At 42.8% G+C, this 14,626-nt stretch overlaps 1 long non-coding RNA gene across 1 annotated transcript; it reads right to left on the bottom strand.

Annotated features, from left to right (window-relative positions):
• Positions 1-7,276: 7,276 nt before the first annotated feature.
• LOC139760727 (uncharacterized) lies at positions 7,277-12,681 on the bottom strand. The gene is made up of 3 exons (XR_011715394.1): positions 12,363-12,681; positions 7,645-7,800; positions 7,277-7,485 (listed from the first exon to the last, which is right to left on the bottom strand). It is a non-coding gene; the product is annotated as an uncharacterized lncRNA (long non-coding RNA).
• Between the last annotated feature and the right edge of the window lie 1,945 nt (positions 12,682-14,626).

Here is a 14,626-nt window from a genome sequence, read left to right as displayed (position 1 = left end):
TCTCCGCGGCCCCGACGTGCACTCTCAGAACCAACACTGTGCTGTGATATGCCGTGCTGGCCTCCGGAGCCTCGTCGCCATCGTCAGTCCTCCTCGTCGTGGTCATCGTCATCATCAGTTGTCGTCGCAGATCATCATCATAGTAGCGAGACGACAGTATGGAAGGTGGCGGCCCGTCTTGTGCCGAGCGACGACTTGACGGCGACAGTCGCCGTCAAGTCGTGGCTGGCGTGTGGTCGCCACCGGTCGTCGTCATCACTTGTGATTAAATAAGGTCGTCGAGTCGTGTTTGTGCGTGAGTGTTTCTTGTTCAGGGGACACACACACACATACACACACACACATACAAGCATATATACACACATCCCACACGACCGGACGAGCCATCTCCAGCGTGACTCGGTTGTCGTCGTCGTCTTCGTCTCGTGTCAAGTGGTCTTCGTAGTCGGTAGTCATGGTAGTGTCAGCCGGAGTCATCATGGAGTGTCGAGTCATCGCTGTGAATCATCAACCACCACCTCCTCCTCCTCCTCCTCCTGTTCCTCCTCCTCAAACCCGACTGGAGGCGCTCGTCCTCCAGCTTACCCCAATCTCCTAGCATCCCCTCCTCAAATGGTTATCTCATGGTGTACTTTTAAGTGTGGAAATATATGGGTGTGCTTAACCTACGGGGAAAAAAAATATGTTAATAATGTTAAACCATAACACAGGGGTTAATATTAGTTAAGCCAGTGAGTGTTGTCAATCGTCAAATCCACTTTGTTAGTTGCTAGAATATACAATTGCAGTCACTCCATCCTTTGGCAATATTACACTGTTATTCAAACACTTTGCCCCTCTTTGGAGCGGTACCAGCTAGTGCGCTGCTTGTGACGTGTTAGTACGTATGTTCCCAGTGGCTATACATATTATAAAGATACCTTGATCCTGTGTGGGTATCTGTCTTTTGTTTTTTTTTTTCTCTCTCATGAGACCCAAGGTAGAGGATGACTTTGTTATTGTGTGAGTATATGTACTGATACCTTCTCAAGTGCCGTGCTAGACTACGTGCCAGAGGTCTTGCACAAACGATGCTGTGCACTAAGCTTGTCGGCATTAATTAATGTTTTGTAAAGCTGAGTAGGACTTTTTTTTAAATAATAATAATAATAATAATGATAATAATAATAATAATAATAATAATAATAAGGTAGACAGATTGAAAATAAGACAAGTGTTAGGAGTAGTTTCTTAAGTGTTAATTAGGCTCTTCTTGGAAAAATAATAAAAATACGCTTATTAGAATCCATGAAATATAGTTCGTTCATTAACTCATCTTTCATTCATTGTAGACTACAATTAGGTTGTATGTTAGTCTTAATCGTTAAGTTATACTAATTCTGTTGTTTTTATTTATAGAATGTCTTGTGTAAGTCAATATTTTTGCTCCTTTTGAGTCAATATATATCTATATTTTTTTCCTTCTAAACCATAACATAGTTTTTAAAGGTATGAAAAAAAAATCATTCAGTACAATCGACATGTGTCATTCTTACTTAATTTCAATCAGTATGTTTCTTGCATTTACAGAGAATGCATCATATGCTTCATTTTAATGTAATGATACATTGTATCAATGTCTTAACCATTTGTGGCTGCTTGAGCCATTATAATTCAGTGAAAACTATCTAAGTCGTGGCATTGTAGTTGTACGTTATAAAGATTGAGTCATTGTCGTAAGGATTGAAGTCTTTGTAATACGTTGGTGGAAAAGGAAAAAAAAAAAAGAGCTCTTTAAATCCGGGTGACATAATATTGTAATTGGTTCCTCACGACTTCCCAAGTGGCTGCTTCACATTGAGGCTGCCTTTGGGCCTTGAGAACCAAACTGCTTGAAGTTCTTTGTGTAGGAGGTTTCATAGTTCATTGTAGAGGAAACCTCATGATTATAACAATTTTAAAAGTTCCTCGTTGTGAAAGAGAACTTAGAAAAAAAGTTTCACACGTTCAAGACTCCGTCCTTCGGCTGCTGTTGGGCCTCGAAGATCTTTGTCATCTTGGACTTCGAAGTTCGCGCGCTGAAGTTCGGGGGTTCTTCATCGTGTTGGAGACTTTTGTCAAAAGTTCTTTTAGCATGTGAGACTCATTGTGTCTGGAGCTCCGAAATTTTTTTTTTAGCCCGGAGAGAGTCTTGTTAATAACCGGTGGTGATGGCCCCAGAAGCTTTTACGAGAACTTATGTGTCTTTTTTGGCTCATGGAATGTATGTTTAATCATTAAGACAAAGGATTTGTCCCTAGTCCGTGCGCTGTTTCTTGTGGGACAGACGCTGGGCGTGGGTTCCTTCTGCAGGATATGTAATATTTAGTGGTTCTCCCCCTCCCCTTCCCCCACCTTTCCCCCCCCCCCCCAACAAGAGCCGGAGCCCCCTGGAGGTTGAGGCTACCGTTGCTGGTCTTCGATAGCTTCTGAGTGCCATCTGAGCCGTTCCATTTTACCATTTTTCTTGAACAGATGCCAAGATGCTATAGGCACGTTGAAAAATGTTACCTCCACTTTAATATCTGTTGTGTCAACTTTATCTTGAGATCACTGACCCACGAGTGACTTAAGACTTTTCTGTATATTAGTAGGAGTAGTGGTAATAGTAGCTACTGGTGAAAGGTGCCGCAGCTCTTGTCAATCCTCGAAGGTAGGAGGAGACACACCCCACCTCCTCATGTCGCCAGAATGTGTCCCAAGTTTTTGATCGGCTTCTATCTCATCAGATTTCATCTTCCTAATTATACGGGTTAGTTAGACTCGGTCCATTCTCTTGTGTGGAAGCTGATAGAGACGTTATGCATTAGTTTTAGTTCAAATTTATTTCGGAGGAAGGCGTTTTTCGAGGGGTTTCGTTTGCTGAAGAACACGATAATAGACCCCGGGATCTTATATGTAAAATTGTACGTCATTTGAGACATGCTGAGTGGTTTTGCAAGAGGCCTCCATGACAACACTTGTAGGGGGAGTAACAGTGGCGATGAGTAGGATAGTCTGCAGGGATCAAACCTTAAGATGAAACAGTTTCATGCGAGATGCACCAACGACATCCTTTTAGGTTTTTGGTCACAGCCGAGGGGCATGCGCGGGGTGGCCAGGGTGTGTGGGCACGTGTTTCGTGTCTTTATATGGGTTATTCATTTACCTTCAAGCCAGTCTTAAGTGTTACTTCAACTATTGAAAAAAGGTATTCCCGGGTGTGACTCTAGTCCCATACTGCTGCTAAGGGGGAACGTTGTAGGCGCTCCAAACCTTCTCTGGAGCTCGTCTTAACGCCATATTGAAGTCATTAGTGTTGTATTCCACTGTACTAAATGTGTGTGTGTATGTAAAGTACAGTTTACTAGATGTGAATTACATATGTCATGCGAATCAAGGGGTCCGTCGCCGGCTGTTTGATGCATGAACTTTCTCCTCACGATGTAGCAAAGCAACACCCGAGTTCAACTCATCCCTCACAGATGCCTCGGGACGACCCTTGAGCACGACGATCCGACCCTTGGGTATAATGGCGCGTGTGGCATCTCGCCTGATCATGGGTGAGATGGCCGGCCAGCCAGCCCCATCATTCGCAAGGGTCGTCTCGGCGTACCCAAGGTGTTTATCATCAGTCCTATGCTCTCATTTGAAGTGCACTGTACGGACATACAAAACATAGTCATGTGGAATATGAATAGACAGTTTCAATATGGCGAGAGTGAAGCCCCAGTGGAAATTTGGAAAGCCTACGTGGTTTTTTTTTATATTGTTCCTCGTTCATGGCAGTATCGGACAACAGTCCCACCCGGGAGCACTGCTGATCAGTAAGAACGCCTCGCCGATTGGCTGAAGATAACTGGGCAACCCACATAATGCTGCTCCTGCGCGCGCTTCTCTCAGTTCCAGCCTCCACGCGCGCACGCACCTCCGGTATGGTCCCAACACCTTCCTCAGGAGGAGATTTTTCTTCTGTAGATCCCTGAGAACCGAGAGTGAGTGTTTTGGCTCCTGCAGATACACCATCTTTGAACCATGTTGTTCTCACCCCAGACGATGTCGTGTGTACCTTAAATAAAACCATTAGAAGGGTCATCAGTGAGTTCAAAGTCTTGGCCAGGTAACGATTTGAACAGTGCCAGTCGGTGGGTAGCTCTCTGAACTGAACGTTTCGTATACCATGACTGAACAATTGTGTATAGCTAAAGTCTTGTATGGGAAATACTTTGAAGTGAATCATTCAATACAAATTTTAGTTTCACATGTATTTAAAAGTAATGGTATTTAGACAAGAGAGCTTCCTAATTTTGGATTATGAAGCGTTTTGTCATAATTCTATGTCTCATTTATTGGTAAGTGAAACGACGTGTTGGAGGTAGGTTTATCCCCTATGTGATTTAGTATCTGATTCTGGCGACAGAGGGACTCGGTGAGGTGAGGTGAGGTACTCCCTCCCACCCATCGGGTAGGTTGAGAGGTGTACAAGGCACAGTATCATATCCTGGTGACTAGGGTTCGGCGGCGGGGTGGTGGTGAGGTGTGGTGTGGTGGTGGAGATGGGCTCCGAACACACACCCACTCACAGCCTCCCCGCCCCGCCCCCATCTGAGATGAGGAGGTTTAAAAAAAAAAAAAAACTGAGGGAATTCTGACAACTTTTGCTAATATAACTAGTATTATTGCCTGCTCTATATAAATATATATATATATGTGTGTGTGTGATGTAAGACTAGAATTCACATTTCTAAAGCATAGAATGATAACAAGGAAAAGATGTTTTACCTTATATAGTGATTAAGGTCATTTGTTTGACCGCTTTCAGTTGACAAGTCTCAAATAAAGAAAAAGGGCTTGAAAAAAAAAATAGTTATATTGACAAGAAAACGAAAATGGCAAATCTTGTATTTTTGAATGTTTTTTTCATTTTTTTTGGTTATGCACTTTTGGTTTTTGTCCATGTCTGAGTCACTTGTGAGGTCATGTTTAGTGAAGTCTTGTGACGCACTTGGGTGTTCGAAAGTGTCAAGAAGAGCAACAACTCTGCGTGCAATAAGTCTTTCAAAAGGAAAAAAAAAAAGAAAATATATATATATATATATGATTGCGCAGCAAAATGTATCAAACTGTGGTTACAAGGCAGGCTTATGTTTCTTAGGCTTCGTTCAGACTCAGACCTATTTTTGTGATGCTAACTTTAGCTTTGGTGTACATATGTACAAAATGTACAAATGTACATAAAGGAGCCTAGTTTGTTTGGAAACAAATTTTATCTGTGATTCATTTTTGGTGCGTTGGCGGCCGGCGGTGCATCTTAGCTTGTATATATTCGTAGTTGTATATTTCATGTGTACAGGGAAGTAATTTTGCACTCGTGCTTTGGATTTTAACGTGTAAAACTTGTGATATGTGAAAATAAAACTAAAAGTCAGTTACCTGGATGTTTCTCTTAACCATATGTGACCTTGTGAGACAGTGTAGTGGCAATGATGAGATATTTTGGAGGATTATGGTGACAACAGGTCCTCTAGTTCATTATATGGTAAGAACATGGTCATATATATCACATGCAAACCTCCAACAGCCAGGATCGAACCCGGGACCCCTGTGCAAGAGGCGGGAATGCTAACCGCTAGGCTATGGGCCAGGCCCATAGCTTATATGAAAGTGAAATCCCACATCAGTCGCTCATACAATTTTACTTAACATGCAATTATTTTTCTGTACATGTGGCACGACATGTTTCATGGAGACAACTCACCTCATCAGGTGCCAGTGCTTAACAAAGTTATTTAAATCCCAACATCACACTTGCTTGAATCCCACCGTCCAGCACCACTCTGTACAGACCAACCAGTGGTTGGTGGACGGTGGGACTCTGTGATGTTGGGATTTAAATGACTTTGTCAAGTACTGGCACCTGATGAGGTGGATTGTCTCCATGAAACATGTCGTGCCACATGTATAAAAAGATTGCATGTTAAATAGAATTGTATTTGTGATCATATATACATATGTATGTATGTGTTTGTGTGTGTGTTTGTATATATATACATACATTATAACCTTCCATTTCATGTACAACATTGCCAAACTGAGCGAAATAAACCTAACCTCCAATTTCGTGTGGAAGAAACGCGAATGAATTTTCAAAACAAAATGACTCATATTCCATATAACCTCACATTTCCTACATCAAGTGATCATTCTGAACAGGGTGACGGAAATGTATCATTATAACCTCACTTCAGAGAAACAGGAAACTTATTATAACACTTTACAATAAAGTTACTCTCAAGTTTAGCTCTGAAGTTATGAGAGAACTCTCTAATGTGTAGATTACTTCTCCCCAGAGAATCCTAGTCGAGTCAACACAAGAAACACCCAAGTTTGCACAGCAATTTCCCCGACGTGGTCTCTAATGTGTAGTTGAGGCAAACAGGAAATGTTCCACGAATGGAAAAAGTGTTTATTAAAATGCACACACACACACACACACACACACTCTCGCCATACCAAAACGAAGTGAGAACACACGAGAAGGTAGTGTGTTCTTCCCAAAGTCTCTCTTCAAGACAGTTACATAATGAGAGGACACTTATTTCAACCAGCTCAGCTCATAACCCGAGCATGGAAAGACCTCTGTGGTAAAGCAAACACAGCTTTAAGCTCATGGTAGGGTGGGTACCATCCTGTAGCACAGGCATTCAGCCCACAGTAGGAAACACATCACCACCGAAACACAAATACCTATAGGCCTGGGTGAGGGTGACAGACTTAACACCCAGCATCCTGAGGGGCTGATTCAACGTTACAGGTCACACTTGAGGACGTGGAAGTGGGAGGGTCTGTACAGACACGAACTCAGTGACTCTAACGCCTGAGAGAAGAAGTAAGAACAAGACCCATGCTGAAACATTTGATGCAATGGTTGACTTGGAAGAGAAGAACTGCTGCAGTGCAGGAGGTGGAGACATACAGTAGAGAGTCACTGCTACATGAAAGGAAGACCTACGCTACAAAATCACTGCTACAGTACACAACAGTGATGACCTACACTCTAGAGAATCACTGCTACCAGTACCTAAAGGGACAACTTACAGTAGATAGTCACTGCTACTGTACACGAAGGGGAAGACACAACACTGGTGAATCACTGCCAGTGTGGGGCTTGGGGGTGGTGGGTGGGGCACATCAACCCTGTTATAGTACAGGAGGGGATGATCTTCCACTGAACACACTCATACATGGCATCAGCAGATAAGGAGAGAAAACTTACGATGAGTAGCCAACTCGGTAGCTTATCCCGCACTGGAACACATGAAGAGAGGGTGGAAGAGCGCCGTGTAGACCTGCACGTGAAGGGAAGACCAAACGCTGAGGAGTAACGCACCCGCCGGACCATCTTCCAGTGCACGGTGGGGGGGAGAAGAAAACCCGTCTGTTGAGCAAAGACCCTCTTGCTTCAGAAGACGAGATGAAGACCCGATACTGAAAATAAAGAACCGATGTGAGTCTGGTCCTGACCACATTCAACCAGACACACCCACACACACACACACACACTCGCACACACACACACTCACACACACACACACACACTCACACGCACACACACACACACACACACACACAGACACTGGCACTTACCTGCAACTGGAATCCTCTGTGTCCGGGTTTGATAAAGTGCCGCCATGATTAAATTAAACGCTGGCAGATGTCCAGGCTGAAAATGTTTGATGACGGCGCTGTTGAAATGCTGGGGTTCGGCTGGCGTGCGCCTGCGCAGGCACTCGCGCACACACACTGTGGCGAGAGCGGAGGACAATGTTAGAAAATAGATATAAGAGAGGAGTGGGAAAATGTGAAATGTGTGTGTGTGTGTGTGTGTGTGTGTGTGTGTGTAAATAAAGTAAATGAATTTAGAAAGAACGGTTTACTGAAATCAGGCAGCCATTCGGCTGGAAATGTACAGTTTAGTTTATACAGAACGTTTGGAGGAGGGGGGGGGGGGTCAACTCTGTGTGTGTGTGTGTGTGTGTGTGTGTATTACCTATTTTAATTCTCTATTTGTACTACACGGGAAGGGCGTTCTACGCTTGTGGAGCCCCACCTCTTGAACATCCCTTTGATATTATAAAACTTTTTAATTACAGCCAACATGTCGCAACATCACAGGTATACGGAGGTTATAGAACTAGAGTTAATGAGCCCAACCCTCCTCTACATCACTGCTACAAGGGTTATAGAACTAAAGTTAATGAGGCCAAAACTACCTCTACAACATTGCTAAGTAAGCTAGAATGAGAAGTGATTAGACCAGCCTACCTTTGTACCACAACTACAACAAGGGTTATAGAACTAGAGTTAATGAGGCTACCCTGCCTGCACATCACAACTACAGGGGTTATAGAACTAGAGTTAATGAGGCTACCCTGCCCTTACAACACAACTACAAGGGTTATAGAACTAGAGTTAATGAGGCCACCCTGCCTGCGCATCACAACTACAAGGGTTATAGAACTAGAGTTAATGAGGCCACCCTGCCCTTACAACACAACTACAGGGGCTATAGAACTAGAGTTAATGAGCCACCCAGCCTGCACATCACAACTACAGGGGTTATAGAACTAGAGTTAATGAGGCCACCCTGCCCTTACAACATAACTACAGGGGTTATAGAACTAGAGTTAATGAAGCCACCCTGCCCTTACAACACAGGCATAAGGATTATAGAGCTAGAGGCAGTGAGGCCAGCCTACCTCTACATCCCCACTACACATGTTACATAACTACGAGTTAATCAGGCCGTTCCTCCTCTACATCATTGTTGTAGTTATGGAAGTAGATGCTATTTAGGCCAAACTTCTCCCTAACCTGCGTAACAGGTTATGGACCCTGAGGTCATGAGGCCAACCTGTATCTATCTACATCACTGCTACATAACTGCAAACGAGAGATAATCAGGCCAAATTGCTTCTGCATCACTGTTACACAGGTTATGGAACTACAGTTAATGGGACCAACCTCCCTCTACATCGCTGGCACAGAGTTATAGAGTTATAGTGTATGGGGTCAACCTCCCTCTACATCACTAACACACTAACGACATCCTAACACCAGACTTGTATTCAGCATGAAAAATACTTCTTACAGTGAGTTGTTTTTTTTCTCTAATTCTATTTTATTCTGAGAAAAATACCATAAATTAAAGGTTAAGGAGATTTTTTTTTTTAGCTCAAAAAACTTTTTGTTTCAAAATTGAAAGATGAAATATTCAAACACTTCTATACATGAAATAATCATGGAAAATATATCACAATGCTCTCAGTCACCGATACATACCCAGTGAATATGATACAAAGGAACAGAAAATGTTTTTCTGAGAAAAATGCCAAATATTGAAGATAAGTTCAGGGTACTTTTCAGCTCAAAAAACGTTTTGTTTCAAAATTGAAAGATATGATATTCAAACTCATCTATACTTGATATATATATATACATATACAAACCTCCAACAGCCAGGATCGAACCCGGGACCCCTGTGCAAGAGACGGGAATGCTAACCGCTAGACTATGGGCCTGGCGGTTACATTCCCGCCTCTTGCACAGGGGTCCCGGGTTCGATCCTGGCTGTTGGAGGCTTGTATGTTATATATATATATATATATATATATATATATATATATATATATATATAGATAGATAGATAGATAGATATCATGACCTGGATGGGTTAGCTCAAAGAAAGCTCTAAGACCAATTATACAATCAAGGACAAAGCAAAGACTCATCATCTCTTAACAAGAAGAGATCATCATCATCATTACTGACTAACGACCAATTAAGAAACACATCATCAATGAACCACTTCTCCAGTAATTACATTCATGAACGTTTATTTTCTAACTTGTGATTCTCACTTAGTAACAGGGCAAAACATGCCCAAGTCAAACCCATCTAGGCTGAACAAGAAATGAGAATCAGAGATAAAAGAAAAGAATCTATCACGGCTTTGTAAGTCTTGTGTATAACTGACACTTTGAGGTAGGAAGTCTACAGGAAGGGGAAAGACGAAAGAAGGAAGGAAAGGGGGAAGGAAAATGAAGGAAGGGTTGTATGAGAATAGTCAGTCGTTGCCTCTGTAGTCATACCCTCCTGCCTATTGCTTGAACCGAGACCCGTGACACCACAATCATCTTGCAAGATACAGGAAGCGGAGGCAAGCAAGCCTTGTACTTTACTCCCCCGTCGCCTTCTGTGATACAGGACTATTCCAGCAGCATGATGCCTACAACCATTTGAAACTCCATTGTGCTGTATAGAGGAGACCTTTAAGAATATGGACAGGTACTTGATAAAGTGTACGAGACCGACGAGGCTCTGGTCCTCATGGTGGGTTGGTTCTTCTGGTGGGGCTACTACAGTCCGAGGCTTCCAACAGCCCGGTCGATCAAATCCATGAGCTTGGACTTAACGAGGCCAACACCAGGTTTGTTCGTGGGTGTAGACAAAAAAAATAGTATACCACCTCATCAGGGGTACTGGCTCAGTACCTGGTGTAAACAGCAATACCTCGTGGTTCCTCAACTGATGTAAACAATAGTACTACGTGGTACATCAGCTGGTGGCGCGGCAAACACCACCACTGTGTAGGACGAGGGTTAGAACTGTAAACATCCCTCTCTAACATCATCCCGTGGGCGGTAAAACCTCACGTGACAAACCAACATCAAAATCCATCTCCTGGCAAGGCAGACCGAACCACACTCCACACTAGTGACCTCCTCCCTCTCTTTCTCCTCCAGTCTGATTTATTTTCTTATTCCTTTATGCGATGAATGCCACATATATCTCTACCAGCAATAATATACTGCCGTAATATGATAAAAAAAGATATATTCTAAAGGTTGGGATAAAAGAAAAAATGGAGGGAGGGGCGGAGGGGCGGTGGGGAAGCACAAATCACACATGTGATCTTGTGTTATTGGTGACGCTCTCTGGGACAATAGATGGCGCTCATAAATATATAAATAGTTTTCCTCCTTAATCCTGTATGGCGGCCTCCGGCAATATAGGGGGAGGGGGAGACTCTAGCTTTTACGTTTGGCAGAATATATGACAGTACAGAGCATCAGATTCTACCATCTACTCATCTGCTGGCAAGGGAAAAAGTTGCCTTTGGCAAGGCTGTATCACTGGGAGTACAGTCACGTCAAAGAACTTCTTACTTCAAGGGAGTCAGTATTTCCCTTCTACTGGAAGTAGCGCAGAATTGATCTGCAGAAGCCTTTAAAAAGTGTGCTAGACAACACTAGGACTCGTACACACACAAAGTGGTCCTGGAATGATAATGGACCAAAATAAAATGGATCACTTTACAGAAAAATCATAAAGTGGCACCAGATCCTAAACTAGAGAAAGAGAGGATCATAAACACAGCGACAGAGAATATAATGTTTCTCTCAAAACACTTTAGAACTGTTAAGTATCTAAGGTTCACTTTAAACCACTTTACGCCGATCAGACTCGAGTACAGAGTCGAGAGGCGAGAGGAGCTCAAAACCCCCTGACTTGCAAGATGACACACAGCCATTACATCAGTAATACGATGGTGACATACATACATACTACATCTCACTACTTGGTGGTGTTCAGGACCATCAGACTCGCCCCTGTATGCCTAGAGCGACTCAGTTATCACCACTCACAAGCCTGAGGTGCTACTGACCCCGGGCTGGAGGGAGAACAAGTATTGGTTGGTTGTTGCCAAACGCCTGGATACAGAGGTTAAGAAAAGCAGTTTGGTGATCCGCCGTCTAGTGGAGAGGTGGCTTTTATCCTCCTCCTCCTCTACGATGCTCAAAGATTCGTGTCGTAAAACGTCGATTCTTCCTACACACTTTAGCACTTATAAACAACACAGAAGCTTGAAAGTATTATGGGTAGAACATGTTTTTGAACTTGGTAAAAGCTAACCCGCACGTTCATACGAGCAGTTACACTAGTAAACAACAGGAGACTTGAATTCTTACGGTGCAACATCCTTCTGGACCTAAGATGGAGCTAACACACACACACATACGCAAGGCATTTCTGTGTGTATATACGTATACACACGGGAGTAAAGACATAATAATACATACATAATATATATACAGACATATGAAACTGGGCAACGCGAGCGTAAAAGCTCCCCTTAACACTCACCCACCTACACACACACGAAAGCTAATCAACAAAACTTGTCAGAAATGACATGAAAAAAGTACACTCACAGTACAATAGCGAATCGATGATATAAACTATTGAATGAAACGACTGTAGAGAAAGTTCAGGAGGCGGCGACCCAGGAGTAAACTGCTTACCTCCCCGTACAGACCTCCGTGGTATAATGTAGTGAGCGTTCCTGAGATGCATTCACGGGGGTCGCCAGTGTCGAGCGCATGGATTCGAATCCTGGTAGCGGGAGTCGATCCACAGTCAACCCAAGTGTTTATCCATCCTCAGGGGCTGGTCGATGAAATGGATACATGGGTCAGGCCATTCTACATAGTATATTCACATATATACACAACTATAGCGCATACGAACGCACACTTTCGTAGAGCATAATGCACCATCAACGAGTCTTCTAACCTCGTGCTATTCGCTTGATAACTGGGCACGCTGATCACTGTGGGCTATGCTACCCAGGCTTCAAACCTGACTGTTCGATTACTGGTAATCGAATGCGCTTCGTCTCACGTCCGTGAGCAACTGAGTCTACGAGACCAGTGAAATCACGTCAGGCTCACATTACCCAGGAGTCAGCAATGTTCATATATACCTCCACGTTGTTGACAGGAAGTTCTGTACTCGATTACTAGTAATCGAATAGTCATTTTCTTATCATGGGCAGCATAGCTGAGTGGCCAACGTACTCACTTACCATGGAAACGACACGGGGTTCGAATCCTTGCTGAAGGTGGGCATTAAACAATATACATTAGAAACATATGATCACAAACGGGTGATTACACACAGACATTAATCTAAAAAAAAATCTAAATTTTTTAAGACTCAAAATTCCATGCCACAACTAACAAAGTCTTGGGCAAAGCTTAGTAAATATTGAGAGAGAGAGAACTAGTTAATAGATGAGACAGATACCCACCCATACAGCGTCGTCAGGAACGTAGAAGTGAAAGAAATGCACAATAAACAGAAATTGTCAAAGACTCTCGTCTGTAGACCAGAAAGACCCACCAGTGTATGGAGGGGGAATAGGTTACCACGCTTCCTTTGCATAAATACCAACTCTTCGCCTCTGACAACACACTGCACCTGCAAAGATTACGAACAAAGGTGTTGGCTGATAATTACAGAAAACGGGAAACTTGATTACATTAGAAGAGTAACTCAGTCATAAAAAATGCAAAAAGAAAGAAAAAGAAATATAAGAACATTGATACGCAAAGAAAATATATATATATATATATATATATATTGGCTCTCGCGATGGTAATATTTGTGTAGAAAACGGGAGTGAGTATCCCTGACCATCTGGACACTGTCGGCCTAAGGTTATTGGTTTGTGTTTTGGAAATGTATTATTTATTGATCGGCTGGGGAAGCTCGTCAGCTGATGAATGAATCCTCGTGTTGAGTGGAAGAGATTATGTTACTCACGGAAGTGCCTGATATATATCGTTTAGTCGATGGATGAGGGTCTACGGTGGCGAGGGAACTTTATACATATTACTTTTCCGTGTTTAAGTCTTGACCGAAAAGCACTCCTTTAACGCCCCTCTCGCAGAGAAACCCCAGCGCATCTGTGAGAGTAAAAAAAGGGAGATAATGAGAAAGCTAGCTAGCTTTTGCTGCCTCCTAGAATTATCAACTTCTTTAACTGTAAACAGCAAGATACATTAAGACCGTTGTAATGTGCGTATATATATATTTTTTATATAAAGATGATTTTAAAACTATTTCTCCACGTGTTCGGTTTCATGTTCCATGACGTAATGCCATGACAAGTTCTCTCATCAGGGAAATATTCCAAGGCTATATATATTAATAGAACCTTGCATATTCTAAACCTAATTTCTACGTCTTGTAGGGAATTAGAATAATTTTTTCTTCGAAGTAAGGGAGAGTCTGTAGAGCTTTTTGGAGAATGAAACTATCTATGGGGCAAAATTATAGATAAAATCAATCCTCGTGAGGAAATATATTGTATATTAGATATAGACAACATAATCTATAGGTAGAAGGGATATTTCCCTCTATCATTATAGAACATTATAGTAATGCTATTCTACAACCACTTACTTCATGGATATACATGTAGCGCTATGTGATACTCTACAGCCACACAACACGGCCTATAAGACCCATCAACCCTCCTTGGCTGATAACGATGCGCTGGTGATGTCTGGTGGGCAGGAGGAGGAGGAGCAGGAGGAGGAGGAGCAGGAGGAGGAGCAGGAGGAGGAGGAGGAGGAGGAGGAGGATCTTAACATTTAGTCCAGAAGCTTGAGATCCTGAGTTACGTTCGTGGCTGAGAGCTGGAGGCTCTTATCACAGCTGCAAGTGTAAACAGTGCAAAGTGGTTGTAATTTCCAAGTGTAATTTGGTGTGAGCAAAGTTT

The sequence above is a fragment of the Panulirus ornatus genome, chromosome 37 (assembly GCF_036320965.1).
Source record: "Panulirus ornatus isolate Po-2019 chromosome 37, ASM3632096v1, whole genome shotgun sequence".
Classification (NCBI taxonomy): Eukaryota; Metazoa; Arthropoda; class Malacostraca; order Decapoda; family Palinuridae; genus Panulirus; species Panulirus ornatus.
This window is presented reverse-complemented; position numbering and strand designations above follow the sequence as displayed.